This window comes from Amblyomma maculatum, chromosome 11 (genome assembly GCF_055883805.1).
Source record: "Amblyomma maculatum isolate TAMU_Amacu chromosome 11, ASM5588380v1, whole genome shotgun sequence".
NCBI classification, from domain to species: domain Eukaryota; kingdom Metazoa; phylum Arthropoda; class Arachnida; order Ixodida; family Ixodidae; genus Amblyomma; species Amblyomma maculatum.
In genome coordinates, this window is record NC_139354.1 from 101,342,317 (window position 1) to 101,360,967 (window position 18,651).

An 18,651-nucleotide genomic window follows, 5' to 3' on the forward strand; every position below is an offset into this window, starting at 1 on the left:
GCAAATGTAACTATGTAATACGCTCTAATCATCTCAGTGTATAATTTGCTATGCAAGCTTATTTTTGGCCCATTGCCTAGTTTATCCCTCTGTTGTCACGCCTGTTATTATGTATCATTCATTTTTTGCCATGCTTAACAATACTTTTGTATTTAACCCACTCCCTTGTAATGTTTCTATACAGAGGGTTTCTATATATTTTAAATATGTCGTCTTAGCTGCAGATATCGCACGAAAAATAATAGTAACCAAGGAATGATGATCCTTCGACAATGCATAATTCTTAACGGTACCCGTAGATGAACTGAGACGTATTCAATTTTGTGCGCAGTTCTTAAAACTGCAGGTCCATGTAAGGAAAAAGACATCTCCACCTAATGCGAAGTTTTATACTTTATTATTGTACTTCAGTAATGGCAGTACCCACTACACCATGGATTCTGGCCATAGCAGTAACATTTTCCCCAGCATGAGCCTGCCCATCCGCAGAACTGAAAAAAAGAAAGCGTAACATAAAATATTAACATGATTTTGTTTTTATATTTTTCGCGGTTCACGTATACATCGCCGCAAACTGACCCCTTTTTTGTTGTTATCGGCGGATAATATATTACATCTTCTGATTGTTCACGCTACAGTCATTCAGCCTAAATGAAGCCTTTGGGAGAGCCAGTGGTGTCCCGGAATTCGGCCTCCGGCACAAAGTTCACTGGTTATATTTGGCTTGCTTGAGCTTGGAAGTGCTCCAGACCACAGCACTCAATAGGCACTAATCTCACCCACTTTCCCTGCAAGCGCACACGATAAAATGTCAGTGAGTAAATGGGATTCCGCATTACAGGGTTCAATGGTAATTTCACGAATAGTAGCTGTGTGCCATTGGTCTCGACCTTGTACGTGAACCAAGGACCCGATTGTGAGGTACCTCTCGTAAAGAAGGGAATTACTGCCCCAACGACGTGTCATTTTCCAAGGAGGTCAAGAAGGTCGCATAAGCTTTTGGAACAACTAGCACCAGAAAAAGAAATATAACGTTTTTTTTCGCTACCATATAACTAATATTGTTTATTAAAATAAAGAAAATGCAGAGATGCAACAAAGGTAAACATTTTCCTTGTGTTGATACAACAAGGCTTTCTATGAGATTCTTGCGATCTCTGCCAGATAAATGAATAAAACAAAATCAAGAAGTAGCTTTATTCACATCTGAGTTAATTACCAGCAAATTAGGGTTGCTTCTTTTCAAGCATTAGACATTGAAACATTGAAAGGCACAAAGTGACAATGGTTATTACATAAGGTTCTTTTATGTAAGAAAAAGACAACTGAGACAATATACATTTTCGTTTTTTATTATATGAGCTTTATCAGCACCCCTCGCTCCACCATGGAAATTATTTTTTAAAACTCTATATAGAACCGACATTCAAAAGAAAAAAAAAAACAGAAAATGGAAAACAAAGATGGCTTCTCGTGCACAAGTGACGCTGTAGACGACGAATTTTGTGACTTCACACAGCAATAGAAAAAAAAACTCTCCAAGGGGTGCTGAATGGCGAAGCTAAAGGCGCAAGCACTAAAGGCCCCATACTTACATTTTCATACATTGCATAATACATTCACCAAAGTTACTGTTCACAGTAGGAATGGACATCAACATGGGTATAAAGTTTGTACCCTCATAAAGGCACTTCCCAAATAGCACCGAAATATTAGAGCAATGGTGCATTTTTGTTACAGTCGAATAATAATTTGATGTTGTTGATGTCGTTTTTTTCTAATGTTTAGCAATGTTACTTTTAAAGGTTGATATATTGTTTCGATAAACATTTAAGCAATATCAACCTAGCATGTATGCAAAATAAATGTAACATTCATAAAAATGTAGAGCAAGCGTGCACGAACCTGTAGGCCCATCAATCGTGATGGTGCACAGCTTGCGCACTTTGCAAACCCCACAATACAGTGCAACTCAATAACACAGCGCAACTCCTACACACACCTCTGAACACATATCATAGACATGCTTTATAACCATCGCCGACGGGTGTTCCATGAGTTAAAGTAGCGAATGGATAATAAGCAAAATTTTCTAACACACTATAAGGGCTGCTTTGACATTCTACGGTGGGCATCATCTCAAAGCTGTAGTTGCAAATAAATAAGTGTCATTGAAGAACCATTGTTGCTTGCAGAAAAAGGGTAAGAGTGCTGGGACTTGGTGTTTGAAATATATATGCTATGTTGCTTCATAGTTCTAACTGAAATATTACTTTACCGTTCAGTACACAATATTGGGACAACACTTGTTTGTAACATTAAAAAAGTGATTATAATACAACGTAAAATATATATTATTATAGTAACATTCAAAAGTCCCCCTCAGTATAATATTTCTGTTGAAGGTTATAATGATGTTTTCATGTGAGAAACGATTGGGCAACATTTCGGTAAGGTTATAACAATTTTATAACATTATTCTAATGTTAGGTGCTACCTGGGTTTATCGCATAGAAATCATCTCAATAAAGGCCACGAACATGGCACATTTTGAAATTGAGCGGAGCACTAATGAATTATTGCACAGTTCCGAAGATAGTTAACTCTGCTAGAACGAAGCGGACAATCTGCAGTAAACGTTGGCCAGAATGGAAAACAAGGAGGGCAAAGTAGAGATTTTGACCTCAAGGTGGGGTCAAACCTTGTATTATTACTTGCATTTTGAGGATCCAGGGTAGAACGAGAGAAAGAAGATGGCTACACAATACTGTCACATGATGGTGATAAGGCCGATGAAAACAAGTATTCTGGGCGTATACTAAAAAATTCCGTATTGGGGGACTTGCGCCAGCAAAAGAACTAAGCGATTCAGCGGTGGCGGTAACAGCAAAAGCGCTCGCTGGTCGTCTAATAGGAAATGCCCTTTTCACTAGTCAGTGCTCAATATTAAAACGGCAGAGATATCTGAATAAAACCGCGATAGTGATTAGCACATACTGGAACTTTGCAGAAACTAAACCGAGTGGTTGGAACCCTTCTAGATATATCTTCAAATATCAGCATAAAATGACCAGAATATAGAATAAAATAAGAAATAAGGAAGAAATAAAATGACCAAAGAATACAGAATTCATCCGTGAGCTAGACCCAGAGTGATAAGGCCACATACCAGCGACTGTCGAAAAAGAACAACTAAATTTTGAATGATTCCCGCCATTACTCCCCTCTTAAAGACAACTCCTCGATGCTCGATGTTTTAAAATTAATGAGAAAAGTAAACATAGACATTACAATGTTTAAAGATTACGGATTCAATAACGCGCCTAATATGGCTCCGACGTACATGTACGATTTCTGAGCGCGCGCGCCGCTGTTTTTAAGCTGTTGTACCACCGAGAATGACTTTATGGCCCAGTTGTCCGACGTGGCGCATGATTGTGTACGGCGCAAAGTATTGGTGTAAGAAGTTTTCACTTAGTCCACGACGGCGAATCAGCATTCATACGCAGACTAGGTCGGCCAGCTTGTACGCTGCATTGTGTGGTCGCAAGTTGTATGGTAGGGCGTCGGTACCTTACTGGTCTTTAATGCGCAACCGTGCCAGTCGTTGAGGTTATCTCCACGCTGAAGGTAGTAATTGACGTCCAAGTTAATCTCGTCTTTTACGTGCGGCTGTATTGCGTCGAGAGTGATCGAGGGATTGCTATCATACACAAGCTGGAAAGGGGTCGCCCTGGTTGTCTCCTGGACGGTGGTATTATGCGCGAAAATGCCGTAAATCAGGATGGAGTCCCATGTCGTGTATCCGTCATCGACGTACATGGGAGTTACGTCTGCAATAATTTTTGCTAGATGCTACGTAAGTCTGTTTGTCTGGGGATGTTACACCGTTGTACATCGGTGGTTTGTATGACTGTAAGTTAAGATATATTACGTTAGCTCTGCTGTAAATGCTGTTTCCTTGTCCGGCCTTGTCGGAGGAGAATATTCTCGACCACAACTTGGCGGCTTCCGCTGCGGAATTGTTAGTCAGGTCTTTTACTACAGCGTGGCGGGTCATGTATTCGATGGACATAATAATCCACTTGTTGCCCGTCGATGAAATTGCGAAGGGTCCAAGGAGCACCACAGCTAATTGCTGAAAGGTCGTATTTGGAGGTGGTACCGGATTCAGTATCACTGCAGGCCTCGGAGGTGTCTTGCATTGCTGGCCCTCATGGCAAGTTTCTGCATTACGGGCGGCGTCAGAAGCTAACCGCGGGCAATATTTCTCCTGGATTATGCGCAATCTGCGTGCAAGGCCGAGATGTCCTGCTATTGGCTCCATCAGGAAACACCTGTAAATTACCTTTCTGAGGGTCGCATGCACAAGCTGTGCACTCCTGTTGGATGCAAAATTGGTCTGCACGAGGACGTTATTTAATAAAATTTCGGTTTGGCCTAGTTGGTTCATGATTTTCTACGGATTTGAAGAGCGCAAACAGTAGACAATCCACAGAGAAGACGCAAAGTAGACAAGGACAGGCGCTAACTAAGAACTACTTTATTCTTCATAGCAACAACGCATATATAGACTAGAGGCCACATTTGTGCAAGCAGACAAGAATCCGGCATGTCATTTGATCTAAGTTTTTAATGTCTCAATCACAGGAACTTAGACTCGGCTTCGTGCAAAGAGATAGTAGGGTCGCTAATACAGTTTTGACCTTTTTTCTTGGTATAAAAGGCTTCAAGTGCCAACTGCGCGTGTTAATTTTTACTTCTGCCAAGAAGTGACGTCTTATCAAATTGTGGTGCACATTTGCAAGCGAGAATATGGGACATCACATGAACACCTTTGTCATCTTCTCACCATTTAACGCATGCTCCCTGAGTCGCTCATTGTTACAGCGGCCAGTCTACCTGATGTAAGTCTTCTTTCAGGAAAGTGGGGTGGAATACACTACTCCAATGGCGCATGGAATGTAATTCCGTGCCGGATTCGGCAGCCAAGATATCCATCACCGCACGTGCGGGAGCAGAGCTTAGATAGCTTATTCGGAGCAGAAAATGCCAGAGGGATAGAATGTCTGTTTGCTATCTTCTTCACATGGTGTGATACCTTATGAAAATAAGGCCTAAACGTTTCACGTTCGACCTCCGACCTCTGACCTGGCGTTCCAGTATTTTGCTTGCACAAATTTGGCCTCTGATCTATATATGTGTTGTTGCCATGAAGAATGAAGTAGTTAGCGTCTGTCCTTGTCCTCTCAGCGTCTTCTCTGCGGATTGTCTACTGTTTGCACATTTCAGTTCCGTAGAGGATGCCATTGTGGAACTCGAAGGGTTGCAACCAACTCCCGAACACAACAGAATGAGAGGCGCTTTTTTGTTCGAAGTAACCGACCAAATTGCGTAATTCAGGATACCAACAGTTGCGAATTTGCTGGCGCTTACGAGCCCCAAAAAGGCCCCATTTTCGTTTTCGTTTGTGGGAGCATTGATGGAGCCTCGGTATAAGCAGTCCGAGCCGCAATGCTTGCAACCTAACTTGTAGACAAATGTGATGTCAAATGCTTGGAGACGCTATCTCAGCCGCGCAAGGCAACCAGGGGTCTTTCAAACTGGCGAGATTGCAGAGGGCGTAGTGATCGCTCACAACCTTGATGTTCGGCCTTAAAAGTACGGACGGAACTGTGAAGTTGCTAAGATGTCGCGAGGCACTCTTTTTCGGTCGTCGAGTAATTTGCTTCGGCTTTTGGCTGCAAAAAGCTGTCGTACGCGACAACTCTTTCCTGTCTATCAGTTTGCTGAACTAAAACTGCGCCCAGGCCAACTCTGCTTACGTCGGTGCGTATTTCTGTGCGCACCGGTGCGTCGGGCTAAGGTCATCCTTGCTCATGACATGGGCAAGGAATAACAGCTCCTCGTAGGTGAAGTGTAACTTGTCTTATTTTAACCTTAGCTCCGACGTCTTCATGGCTTCTAGCACTGTGCATAGCCTTTTCAGGGTGTCTTCAATGTTTGAAGAGAAGACAACATCGTCAACCAAGTATACTAAACAAATCTGCCGCTTCAAGCTAGCCAGGACTGTGTCCATTACTCGTTCGAACTTGGCTGGTGCGGATCAGAGACCAAATGACATTGTCTTTAATTTCAAAAGGCCATCTGGTGTAATGCACGCCTTCTTCTGTCGGTCTCCCTCCTCGAACTCAATTTGCTATTACCCGCACTTCAAGTGCATGAACAAGAAATACAGAGATGGTCTCGAGTGTTTTCGATACGAAGAAGCGAGTAGAGATCTTTCTTCGTGCCATTGTTCAATCGGCAGTAATCGACGCAGAAGCGAAGCGTGCCGTCTTTCTTTGCTAGATGATTGGCGCCGCTCTGGGGCTGTTAGATTATTGAATCACGTCGACGCGAAGCCCTTCCTTCAATCGATCGTTTATGGCCTGGCGTACTCGTGGCGATACACGTTACGGCCTTGTACGAAGAGTTCAGGCGTGTTCTTCAATGAAATGTGGTGCTTGGCTAATCAATTTTTGCGCACCTCCGATACTCAAGAAAGGCATTCGCTGTAGCATTCATGGGGTGTACCTATCTTTTCTGCTTTCTATCTTTCTTTCTATTTTTTTCTGCTAGTCGTTTCTGCTTTCTTTGGTTGATGCCAAACGTATACCTAAGACCTCCATTAGGCACATCTTCTGGTGTTTGGTTGAGTAGGTAGAATATGTCTCGGGTGTCTGCTGCTAACTCTAAAGCAATCGCTCGGCGCTTGTTGAGATGTCGGTGTTCTGCATTGATTTAAGCCACGAGAACGTGATCCTGTTAATTTAGGCAATAGCTCATGCTTATGCGGGCAACCCTGGGAATGCAGCTGCCCCCAACACAGCTCGAGCGCACGTCAACCGAGCAGGGCCAGCTACAGACTCACGCAGTGCACGCGAACGCCTGGTTACCTATAACGAAATTACTCTCCACTACATGGAGCAACGACTCTAGTATCCGCCCCCACACCAATCACTATCTAAACTCGAGCAGGTGACCTGGCTCCAGCTCCAGGCCCGTGCCTTCCTATCTCCAGCACACCTTGCTTATATCCACCCCGGCCTTTTCGCCCCTGTATGCCCCCTCTGCGGGGCACCCAAAGCACTTTCATCACATCCTCTTCATGTGCTCTGCGCTCCAGCCAACCCGCAATTTGCAACTAAGAGACATAGAGCGATGGGAGATCGCAGTGCTCAGCTTGGTTCCAGCTGAACAAAAGGAGCTGGTGGGCTGGGCTCTAAGAGTCGCTCAGAGCCACAAGCTCCCGGCCACCCTACGCGATATCGAGCCGACCCATCAAAACAATCAATAAGGCTCAAGATTCAATAAACGTTTTCACCACTACCACCAATAGCTAATACTTCTTGGGATGCCCAGTCCTCGAAAGAGTAGAAACTTGGAGTCGTCTTCGACTACGCCTTTAGTGGTTTCGGTATCGCCGATATCTACGGAGACTACGACGCTTTACTTGGGTGACACGGTCAATTATTCGGCGATAATGTTTATAGGGGGAAGTTATGTTGAAGTCGGTTAGTAGATATGGTGTCCGTCAAAAGCTTGATGAGCTTTGATGGAAAGTCAATGACCGTCCAATGTTCACCGAGAAAATCGACTTCCAGGATACCACTTCATGAGCGGTTGCGTAGTACCACGAAGCTCGTTGCATAAGTACACCCATTCACTCTCACTCTTGCGGTGTATCTCCCGGGCGGCGTAATAACGCTACCACCAGCGGTATGATTAGCGGGCCATCCGAAGTGGTCGCCACTTTCTTGAGTTGGGTGGCGAATGCTACACTGATGTCAGCTTCGTTGTCCACTAAGGCGTAAGCATGCGACCATTGACATCATTTTGAGGTCTCTTGTTCAGGTTCTCGTATTGCAGGTTGGCTTCGGTATTCTATTTCAGCATCATCTTGTGCTGCCGGGGCGCAACGTCGTCACATTGCAGGGTGGTGGCATCAGCTTTTAGTCTAGTCGTATTATCGTCGAGCCTGTCGTCAAGCGTAGCTACTGTATAACTGCTGCAGCATCTTCTCTTTTCATAGTTAGCGACGGAGGATCGCCTTTAGTTCGTGTTGTAGCAAGCTTAACTACAATGAGTTCTGTTTTTATTTTCCCGTAAGGGGGCTAGGGGACCTTCCTTGTACGTAACCGCGGCCCGGCATCGCACATAGGGCGTTGTACGGCAATGGGGAGAGTGAGAAACGTACTGGCGACGAGTGCTCTCCCCTGTGCAGGAAGCAGTTGATTCCCTGTGGTTGCTTGCTACGAAAGAGCCGTTGGGCGCCGATGGCGAAACTATGGAGGAGAATCCGTCTTTAGGAGCTGTGGAGGAGGATGTGTTTATCCTCACCACAATGGAAGCGCCGTGGACGGTTGTTAGAAGTCCTCCAGGCCTCGCATTTCCTGGGACTTGAGGGTCGTACGTAGGCTTGGCGGTTGACCTTCAAGGTAGCTTAATCGCATCAAGGGAGGCTTCGAGAGCCGCGTCGTCTTTAGGATGGCGTAATGCATCGGCACTGTTCATGTCTTGCTTCCTGCGTTGTAGCTGTCGGACCCGTCGCTTGAAGGACACCCAATGCTTGCTTTACTTCCAACAACTGCTTTTGCGACGGCAGGAATCGCCGCAATTCTTCATGGTGTGGGGTTGCAGAGGCTTGCAGGCAGCATTTGAAGAGGCCAGTAGCAGAGTCGCGTCCTTGTTTCTAAGTTCTTTTCGGTATTATCTGGTTTTAGAAGAATTCCGCCACAGTTTTTAGCTGCTAGCGAAGTAGACCTGCAAATAGCAGATCTTTCACACCGCGCATCAACAGTTCCACCTTTGTCTCCTCTGTAATATCGGGACTGGCGTGATGAAAGAGACGCTTAATTCCTTCAACGTAAACTAGGAGAGGTTTATTTGGAAGCTAAATGTTTGCCTAAAAGAGGTCCTGGACACTTTCTTTCGAACGCAACTCGCTACAGGAGTCAAAAACTACATCATCAATGTATTCCAATCCTTCAAAGAAGTCTCACGATTTGCGAACCATACGCAGTCACAGCCATCGAGTACATGTAGACTTGGCTTCATCGTTCTAGGTGATGAACTTTGTCGCATGGTCGGATAGGTCGAGCAAATTGTCCGTATCCTCATCTGGGCCTCCCTGGAAGCAAGGCGGCTCACATGATTCTTTCTGCTCGACGCACGCCATCTTAGGTGGTACGCCACAATGTCACAATTCATCACTTCCACCAGATGTCACGTGGTAGTGACAAGGCCGACGACAACAAATAAAGAGTCTTGAAGTGCACTAAAAGCTTTTTATTGGGATAAATTGCCCCCACAAAAACCCTAACCATTTAGCAGTTGCGGTAACAGCAAAGGTTTTTGCTGGTCGTCTAAAGGAGAATGGTAGTTCCACTGGTCAATAATCAATTTAAAAGGAAGAAGAAATATCTTTATAAACCGTGAAGGATAACTAGCATCAAGTACAACCTTGTAGAAGCAGAAGCGCCCAGCTTGAACTCTTCAAAATATATCTCAATGTATCCACTGCAGCAAAGGAATTGACAAAGTCGCGTCTTGTGACGACGAGCATGCCCAAACAAACAGTGCAGAATTGATCCGTTCGATAGAGCCATTGTGATAAAGTCTCGTGGCAGCGGCTGTCAAAAAAGAACAAATAAACATTTCAACGGTTGGCGGCAATATGAAAGACCACTGAACAAGGGTAGAGGTAAGCTTGAGTTCGCAAGCTTAGCTAAAGTTTCAGCAAGTCCACCTTGCCGGTTTGCGAACTGAGGCACCCATTCCGATAGTCTGCCCTTGTTCAGTGTTCTTTCATCTTGCCGACGAAGCACAACAATTCAGGGCCATGAAGAATCATATGCAGAGATTGATTCGACGGTGCATTATATACATTTCAATTGTTTTTAATATATTCGTGTAGCTCGCGGCTGTATGCTAGTCTGTAGAGGCCACATATATGAGCGATAATCAATGTAGACATTTAGCGAAAAGTGATTAGGCCATGAACACATTGAATCTAAATAATTTAGCCGTTATGGCTTAACTCAATACATTTTCATCATTTTAGCGCTTGATTTTCATCGATTCCACAGTGTCCCATTCTTTGACAAAACAAATCTTTCCCCTGTAACTGACTGTTTGTAAAAAGAAAGCAAAACGAAGCTGTAAGTGGTTTATAGACAGAAACGACATTCTCTTGCATGATTCGCAACTTCACATAAGAATATCGAAAATACAACCGCAAACACTGCTGTAAAATATAGGCGCGGAAACCACCATATACAACATCAAATGCCAAAGGTGCTCTAATGCAGGTATCAAAATATATGGTCCGAGCAGAAGTCAAGCACTAATGTTAATATGATGTTTTTGACGCTGGAAACGTATTGCTGTCCATATATGTCTGAACAGAGGTCACACAGCCGGTGCAATAAGAACAGATATCAGGAGAATAGACAAACTCCTCATTTTCTAGAATGTCTCCGAGTGGAGCGGATAGCCTAGTGTGAAAGGTTTGCAAGCATTCGCGAATTTCAATAGGCCACATATTTGCCTCTTAGAGACAAGGCTTAAGCGCCGCGTATTTATGTCTTGTGTCAGCCATATTGCAGCGAATCATTATTTTGAAAAACCGCCAGCAAGTGGTCTTATCCTGCACTTTGACTGTAGCGAATTGGCCAATCTTGCACTCTATGTTGATACCAGAAACTCATCATCGTTCTAGCGCGGGTTGCGCCGAAATAAGTCTCAAATGATTGCCGGTGACAATTAGCTAGCCTGTCTAGATGATTATTCGAATACTTTAAATTGAGCACTGCCATATTTCAACACCTTTCATGCTGGACGACCGACGAGCACGCAGGCTGTTATCACAGCCGCCAATTCGCCTAGTTCTTTTGCGACAGAAAGTTGCCAAATTCGGCATTTATTTCAGTGCGACAGCAATCTCTTCGTTTGCGGCTAACGGACTTGCCACCATTACGTGGCATTACTTGGAGGGGCTGTAGTTAATTTTCCTAGCGTTCTTTACAAGCTGAGGCACGAACCTTGTTTTTGTCACCTTTGGGGACTAGCTTTCATATAACCGGACAAGTGTACAACTTCAAAGTCTACCGCTTGAACCGGGGTTACTGCCGTACCCCACTCGAAGCCGGAAAGACGGCTCAACGACAATGGCTCCGAAACAAGTATCTGTTCCGCTGATCTCCAGCAGTACTTAGAGACGCCAATACTCAATGGAGCTCAGGGGAAGATACGGAAGACTGGCTCCATAGATACGAATGGGTTGCTTCAATAAACAGTCGGGACAATGCCTTCAATCTTCGAAACATGTTCTTCGCACTGCGTGGGACCGCTCGTTCGTGGTATGAAAACCACGAGTCCTTCCTAAAATTCAGGAACGAACTATTTATGGTATTTGCCAGCGTCGTTAGCAATGCGAGAGCTGAATTGCTCATTTAGTCGAGGCCCTGCTCCCTAATGTCCTTACTTACATTGAAAAAATAGTCATTTTTCTTCGCACGGATCTGATATGCACGAAGAAAGTAGTGTGCAATTCCTAGTGAGAGGCGCAAACACTTTTTTCGTTTTTTTTTTAGGAATACCCCAAAAGTCCCTACCCAGTTCATTCACGAAGCGTAGACTTACATGTGGACACTTGACTCCCGAGCCAGCAGTATAGTCACCCAGCTCACGTTTTACCACGAACACGCACAAAGCGTCTCTCGGCAACAAAAAGCTGAGGGCAAATCATCCGAGATGTGCCCGAGCATAACTCTGCCGGCTACAGCCATCTTTCAAAGAACCCGAAGTGGCGACGCTTGCAAACGTCGTCCGTAAGGAAGTTCAGCAGGAGTGCGCTCCTAAAGCGATGGCTCCGACGCAAAGACCGACAGCGATGGACAATGCTGGTGGTGCGTTAAGCTGTCTTCTTTTCCGAAGAGACCCACCAAGTCCCGTCCCCCCATCGCGAACAATCCGATCCTGAAAAACATTTCTTTGCCCTCAGCCGCCAACCCTACGAAAGAATTCCCAGCAGCAGGAAATGGGCCGCTTGTTGGTCCTGAAAACTCCCCCAGCTTGAAGTGGCAGATATCTTTTGTATACTTAGACGACGTCAATGTCTTCTCTTCGTACGTGAACACCTGAAAAGGCTTATGACAGCGCTCGACGTAATGTACTCGTCAGGGCTACGCTGAAAGCAGAGAAGTGTCATTTCGCCGATGAAGAGCTGTTGTTCTGGGTTATATTGTAAACAAGGAGGTAGTTTGCCTAGATTCGCACAAAAAGGCTGCGATCGCACTGTTTTCACAACGTGCGGAAAGGAAAGCTGTGCACACTGACACTTTACACTGTGCATATATAACTAACGATTTATCAATACCACTTTGCGCATCGACGACCCGTTCACGCAGGTTACAAAGGTAGACGTATCATTTCAATGGAAAACAATTGAATTGGAAGCCTTGAAGGAACTTAGCGCCACATAAAATCTCCTCCTCTCCTCAGTGAATATAATGAATACGCGCAGACTGAAATTGCCAGATAGTTTATTTCAGTTCATCAAGTCTCCTCATTTCTGTCTGCAGGGCTTGGACCCACAGCGTGAAGGTATACTCTTTTTTTTTGTAAACACAATTTTGCGGCTTTGCACGCACGGTGCTCCTCTTTCTCCGGTCCTGTGTGCACTACTATTGTTCGTATCTTTATGCAATTTATCGCAGTGAGACTGATATGCTGAAGAAATGCAAGAGATCTTGTCTATAAAAGAAGAGTTGCTAGCACTTCTTTACAAAAAAATGCAAGAAAAATATAGTGTTTGTGCTTGCTTCATGTAGCTTAGTATACTCAAGATACAGGTCTCTCTGTGGCTGTGATTATCTTCTTACCTACCTATCTGCCTGGAGCTGTGCTAGTTGCGTTTGTAGTTTAGTGCCGTGGCACAACGCCATGAGCAAACTGTAATAAGTTGGATCGCTCAGCTTTTTATTCCTCCCTCATAAAACGGCAGCATTGCTAAGCTCTGTCGGCTTCTTTATGTTGCCTTCTCTGCGTATATTTATGTGGTAATACAAGCAACCTATGCCCAACAATATCACCTGCCATTTACAATCTTCCGCAGCCACAGTCGTAGGTTTTCATAACGTAAATACCAGAATTTCTGAGGAACGAGGCCTTGCCACTTTCCCTGCCACTAAGCTTTAAAACAGACGGAATGGACACAGAAGACAGGCAGTTAAAATGCTCGTGGTAATAAGGGACACTAGATGATGGAATCTGGCAGGCACATGAGAGAGCTGCCCAGATACGTTGACATGGTTCCTCGGTCTGCCTCGTTTCATCGTCGGACTTAAGAAAAAAAATTTGGAGGACGCTTAAGCTTCGCCTTCAACAGTGAAACGAGATAGCGTTATTGCACCTCGTTCGCACCGCCCAGCGCTACCGGCACTGGTAGGCGGCGCCGCTTCCATCACACGCGTCTCAAGAGCGAGCGCGCAAGGCCCTGCAATACAACACCCGTCGACCTGCCAAGGAGCGTAAGACAATGCGCTACGGCGCAGCAATCACTGATGAGGCGCCCCGCGTCGGACTTTGCACTCACGAATCACGCGGTGAGCGCCGAGCAACGCAGCGTTCGGCGCGGCAACGAAACGTGCGCCTGAGCAAGCGGAACGAACCAAAGAACTAGGTGTCTCGGAGGGAGAAAGCCGGGCAGCGACGCGCCATGAAGGCGGACGCGATCATGGGGCTGACGCCTTGAAGGGATCGACCTCTATCTCGCTTGGGAGCACCACGCAGAAGCATGATTCCTCGGAAGCAGCTTGGCACACATCGCAGGGGACGCTTTCCCAGCAGAAGCGCTACGGCGCAGCGATCACATCAGAGGCGTCCGGCATCAGACGCTGCACCTAGCAATCGCGCTGTGAGCGGAAAGAGGAGCCGCGTCGCCTAAACACCCCTGTTCGAGTGACGCACGCTAAATGTTGGAAGGGGAGAGAGCGAGAAAACTTATTAAACGCAAGGGTATTGGGGCATCCTCGCACCGGTACCCGCGCGGCCCGAAAGGGAGAAGCGGGTGAGCGAAGATAGTGATCTAAAGAAAGGAAAGACGCTTGATTCTACAACCCGTGAGGGTGCACGGCGAAACGTCAGGGGCGAGTGGCTCGCCACGTGTCGGGGCAGCGCCGCACATTGCGAGGAGGGGTTCTTCTGTGTTTGCCGCAAGATGGCTCTGCATGTGCGCAGAGTGCAGAAGAAATGTAGCGGAAACGTACTTCGCTACTCGTGTAACTGCGACTTCTGCAAGTAACATGCTCATAATTGCCGATATACACCGCAGTATAACGTTCTACGGCACGTTTCTAAGGCAACACCGCATTCACTAGAAGCGCTTTTGTACCGCTTTCAAGCATCGAACTCGTGGCTGAATGGTAGCGTCTCCGTCTCACACTCCGGAGACCCTGGTTCGATTCCCACCTGGCCCAACTTGGAAGTTGCTTTTTATTTATGAAGTGCATGTTTATTTGTGAAGTGCATGCCGGGATTCATCGCTCACGGCCAACGCCACCGACGACACCGGCATTTCTGCGACACGAGCTCCTTAACGCTACCGCGTTGAAAGTTAGTGGTTCACGAACACTGGAAGGAAGTTTCACGAATGTAAGCCTCCTCCACAATCGCTTCTGCTGCTTCCATCTTGCATTATTTCCACGCTTGATAAGGTTCTCGGGAATAAACTAGTCAGGCTTTACGTTGCCGATGGTCTCGGCAAGCTGAGTGTTGTTGTTGTTGACCAAATAACTTATGGCACATACCCACAGAGGGGGATGGGCCAAGAATTGTGTAGCGAAGAAAATTTTTCAAGTATACTTGCATAAAAAAAGTTATTTGAGAGGTCGAGGAAAACAAACAAAATGGCAAATAAGTGAAATATGAAATGAAATGTGGTAACACGCACGGGAGATTGACACTGTAATTGTAGAGCAAGTGACGTTAAATATTTAGCAAGGCAAGCGATTTGATTTCAGTAAAACCTTTTGCATGGCGGTAAAAACAGACATGTGACTGTTCCCAAGGATGGTGGCGCCAAATGATGACAATATCGGGTTACTTAAACTGAGGCCAAGCTGTTACAATAGCCTTTTCATCAACTGTCTTGTTAACGTAGTGAAGCGGCGGCAAAATAATAAAAAGTGATCTAATAATTCCTGTTCATCGCAAAATACGCACACTGGAGAAAGTGCCAAACCAGACTTGTAAAGAAAGAAGTTTAAAGGTGGGATACGGCATCGCAGCCTTGTTAGAGAAATCTCAAGTTGCCGTGAATGACATAAATTTCTATTCTAAGAATAATTTAGGTGCAGTTAGTCATCAGATCTTAAAAGATGTCCCGCTTGCATAATAAATAGAATGTTTCGTCGAAACCTCGCTGTGGTCATGTACGCAGTCACCGGAAGGATAGATAATACGAGGCCATTGAGGGACTCCTTTGCCAAACTATTAGCATATTAATTTAAAGTCACATTGCTGTGGCCTGGTACCCATACCATATGTATAATTTGGAAATGTGTGGGGATCAGGGAGAGAAAGGTTTTTACTATTGCAGAATACGCTGACGAAGAGACGGATGAACACTAGGATAGAGAGTCGGAAATTACAGCCACTTCTGAAAAACAGGAGTCAAATTTCCGTAAAGCGAGTACCACCGCCAGAACCTCCGCTTCAAATATTGTGGTGAAGTCCGGAAGCCGGACAGAAAAAGACCAGTCTAAATGCGGACAATATATACCCACACCCGCCTTTTCATTACATTGAGATGCGTCAGTTGCTACTACTAAACTAGCAGAAATGCTTCTTAAATGATCTTCTAATAATTCGTTTAGAATAACGGATGATAAGTCTTTAGCAGTATTCGGGATTATGTCGTGGAAGATAATTTCAACAGACGAACCGCTGGTTTGTATGGGTAGAATACTAGGAACGAAAACATTTAGAGGGTCCAGAAAATTGTTCACCATAACTACATGCGGGGTGTGAAATCTAGGCTAATTGACACCGAAAAAGGAGGTCTGTTGACAGCAAAAAATAGACATAGATCGGTGAAACTCTGATTCATTTATCCTTAGGTACGTCTCAGCAGTTATAATTTGTAATCTACATATCAAACGTGGAATCCGGGCTTCAAGGTAGAGCACATTGTTGGCAACAAATTTTGGAAGTCCCAGACACAACTGAAGCGCTTCTCGCTCCAAGAGAACAAGCAGTCGACTTTTATAAACTGCTGAACCAGGAAACAAGACTGAACCGAACTCTAAAATTGGACGCCCCGTACATAACATAAACCATTAAAAGCCCATCTCTAAGCATTCCACACCAAAGACGACTATTTCGGCGCAACACGTCCATGGCCAGAGCCCTTTCATAGCAATATGGTTAATGTGGGGCTTCCATGAAAGATTATCATCATAAGTGACCCCTAAATACTTTAATGATTTAACCTGTGGTATTATTTGCTGGTGATACATTACAGACAGACTTACAAGATCTTTTATATTGAATACGAGGACCGCGCTTTTGTTCACATTTAATGTGAGACGCAAGCCACACAACCAATTCTCAACAGAGTTTAGGTACGTTTACAAGCGGAGATAAAGGGATTGAATGTCCGATGCAGTTGCAAAAAAACGCAATATCATCTGCATATACGTAAGTGCGAACGTCATGATTAATTGGAATTGAGCTGTGTAGTATGTTGAAAAGGAGTGGTGAGAGGACTGCACCTTGCGGCACTCCCCTGGCTTGCTTATATCTGCCAGAATCAATGCCATTTAACACACAGTGGAACTCGGTTTTGGAGGAATTCAGATATTCAGGCTACTAAATAATGTGGAAACTGAAGAGCTTTTAATTTTTGCTATAGAATACTATGTTCAACACTATCATAAGCTTTGGCTATATCTAGCGGTATCAAGGAAGCGTGCCTTTTTTTGCCGCGCTAGAAGAACTCGACTCTCGAGGTCAGCACGCGCATTCTGGATGGAACACTTTTGACGGAAGCCAATTTGACAAGGGCTGAGGATATGTTCTGGATTCATGAAGTCCGAAATGCGTATAAGTATGAGTCTTTCAATTATATTACAATGTTTGATGTTAATGCAATTGTTCTAATATTATCTATGGAAAAGGCACCGCGTTTGTTCCTAAGTAAACGAAATATTTTGGCAAGTTTTAAGTCTGGGTGTATCCGAGCATGTTTGATGGAATAATTTACTAGCTCTAATAACGTCTCAGGTGACTCGTCAAACAGAATTTTTAACATTTTTGAAGTTACGTTATCAGGACCGGGAGCAGCGGCTGGCAATCTCATAACTATAGGAGAAAGCTCAGAAACGTAAATTTGAGGATCGTAATTAATTGGATCCATTCGCATTACAGATGTCGAGCATAAAGGAAGTGCAGACGAGAAACGCTTCTCCAGTCCTTTAGCAATTGTTTCAATTGTGTCTATTGCATTATGGGGAGTCAAAATAAGGGAATGCAGATTTTATGATTGCGGAATCTTTTTCTGCGAACGTAAGCAACCAAAAAGAGCAGTTCGGTTGCCAGATTTAGACAGAAAATCAATATGCTTAACGTCATACTTGTCCTTCGCTTTTCCAACCGTACGTTTAAAAGTAGCTGCAATGAACTTATAATCATGCCAGTTTTTCGGCGACTGGTTGCGGAGAAGCTTTTTCCATGCCGCCCTTTCTACGTCTGTAATCTCGGGAACAATCAGCATTCCACCAAACAGCTGATGTATTCCCCTTTGAGCTCCGTACCAAGATCTCAGACTTCTTACGGCAATCCTGAATCACCGAGCATAAGCTTTTTGATTTTTGTTCTTCATCCGTGTTAGTCACTGACTCAATATTAGAGCGTAACGTTAACTGAAAGTGCATTAAGTTAATAAATGACTTTAACTGAGAAGTCGCTGGAGCTACAGAGCAATTAACATCAAACGCAATCGGTATGTGGTCACTACAGGTGCCACAATCAAGTGTCAACCAATTATTAACAAAAAGGCTGGGAGAGGTAAAAGTTCAATCTAACGCAGATTGAGCGTGTTTTCTTACGAAAGTGGCTGAACCCGAATTTCTACAGGAAAAGTTATTTGTTACCCAGTCCCAAAGACGCTTGCCACAACTATCTGTCTTGTAGCCCCATGACACATGATGCGAATTAAAATCATCAGCCAGAAGAACTGAATTTCGACAATTAATGGAAGATCTAGAGGTTTTGTATCTTGCACACCGCTAGGGAAATGAGCATTCGCAAAGGAAAACGGACAGTGCCCTGGCATTTCAAAGTCTAGGGCGCAATAACTCACAATCTATTGAAGACAGCTGGAAAGAAATCTTTGCCCTGTGACAGAATTTTGTAAAGACAAATATAATTAAACCTCCTCTTTTTGATTGCCGATCTTTTCGAAATGAATAAAAATTTAATAAATAGAAATGCTTTTCTGCTGTTAGCCAAGTTTCTTGAAAAGTAATCATATGTGGATTATACTGAGAAGAAATGTGAACTAAATCTGATGAAGCTCTTAGAATTGAACGACAGTTCCACTAAATA

At 44.5% G+C, this 18,651-nt stretch overlaps 1 long non-coding RNA gene across 1 annotated transcript in view; it reads right to left on the reverse strand.

Annotated features, from left to right (window-relative positions):
- Positions 1–375: 375 nt before the first annotated feature.
- The window catches only part of LOC146174507 (uncharacterized), a 121,769-nt gene continuing 103,493 nt past the window's right edge, over positions 376–18,651 (reverse strand). Inside the window, exon 4 of the long non-coding RNA XR_014702264.1 lies at positions 376–491. This is a non-coding gene — a long non-coding RNA (uncharacterized LOC146174507). The remainder of the gene's footprint in view (positions 492–18,651) is intronic.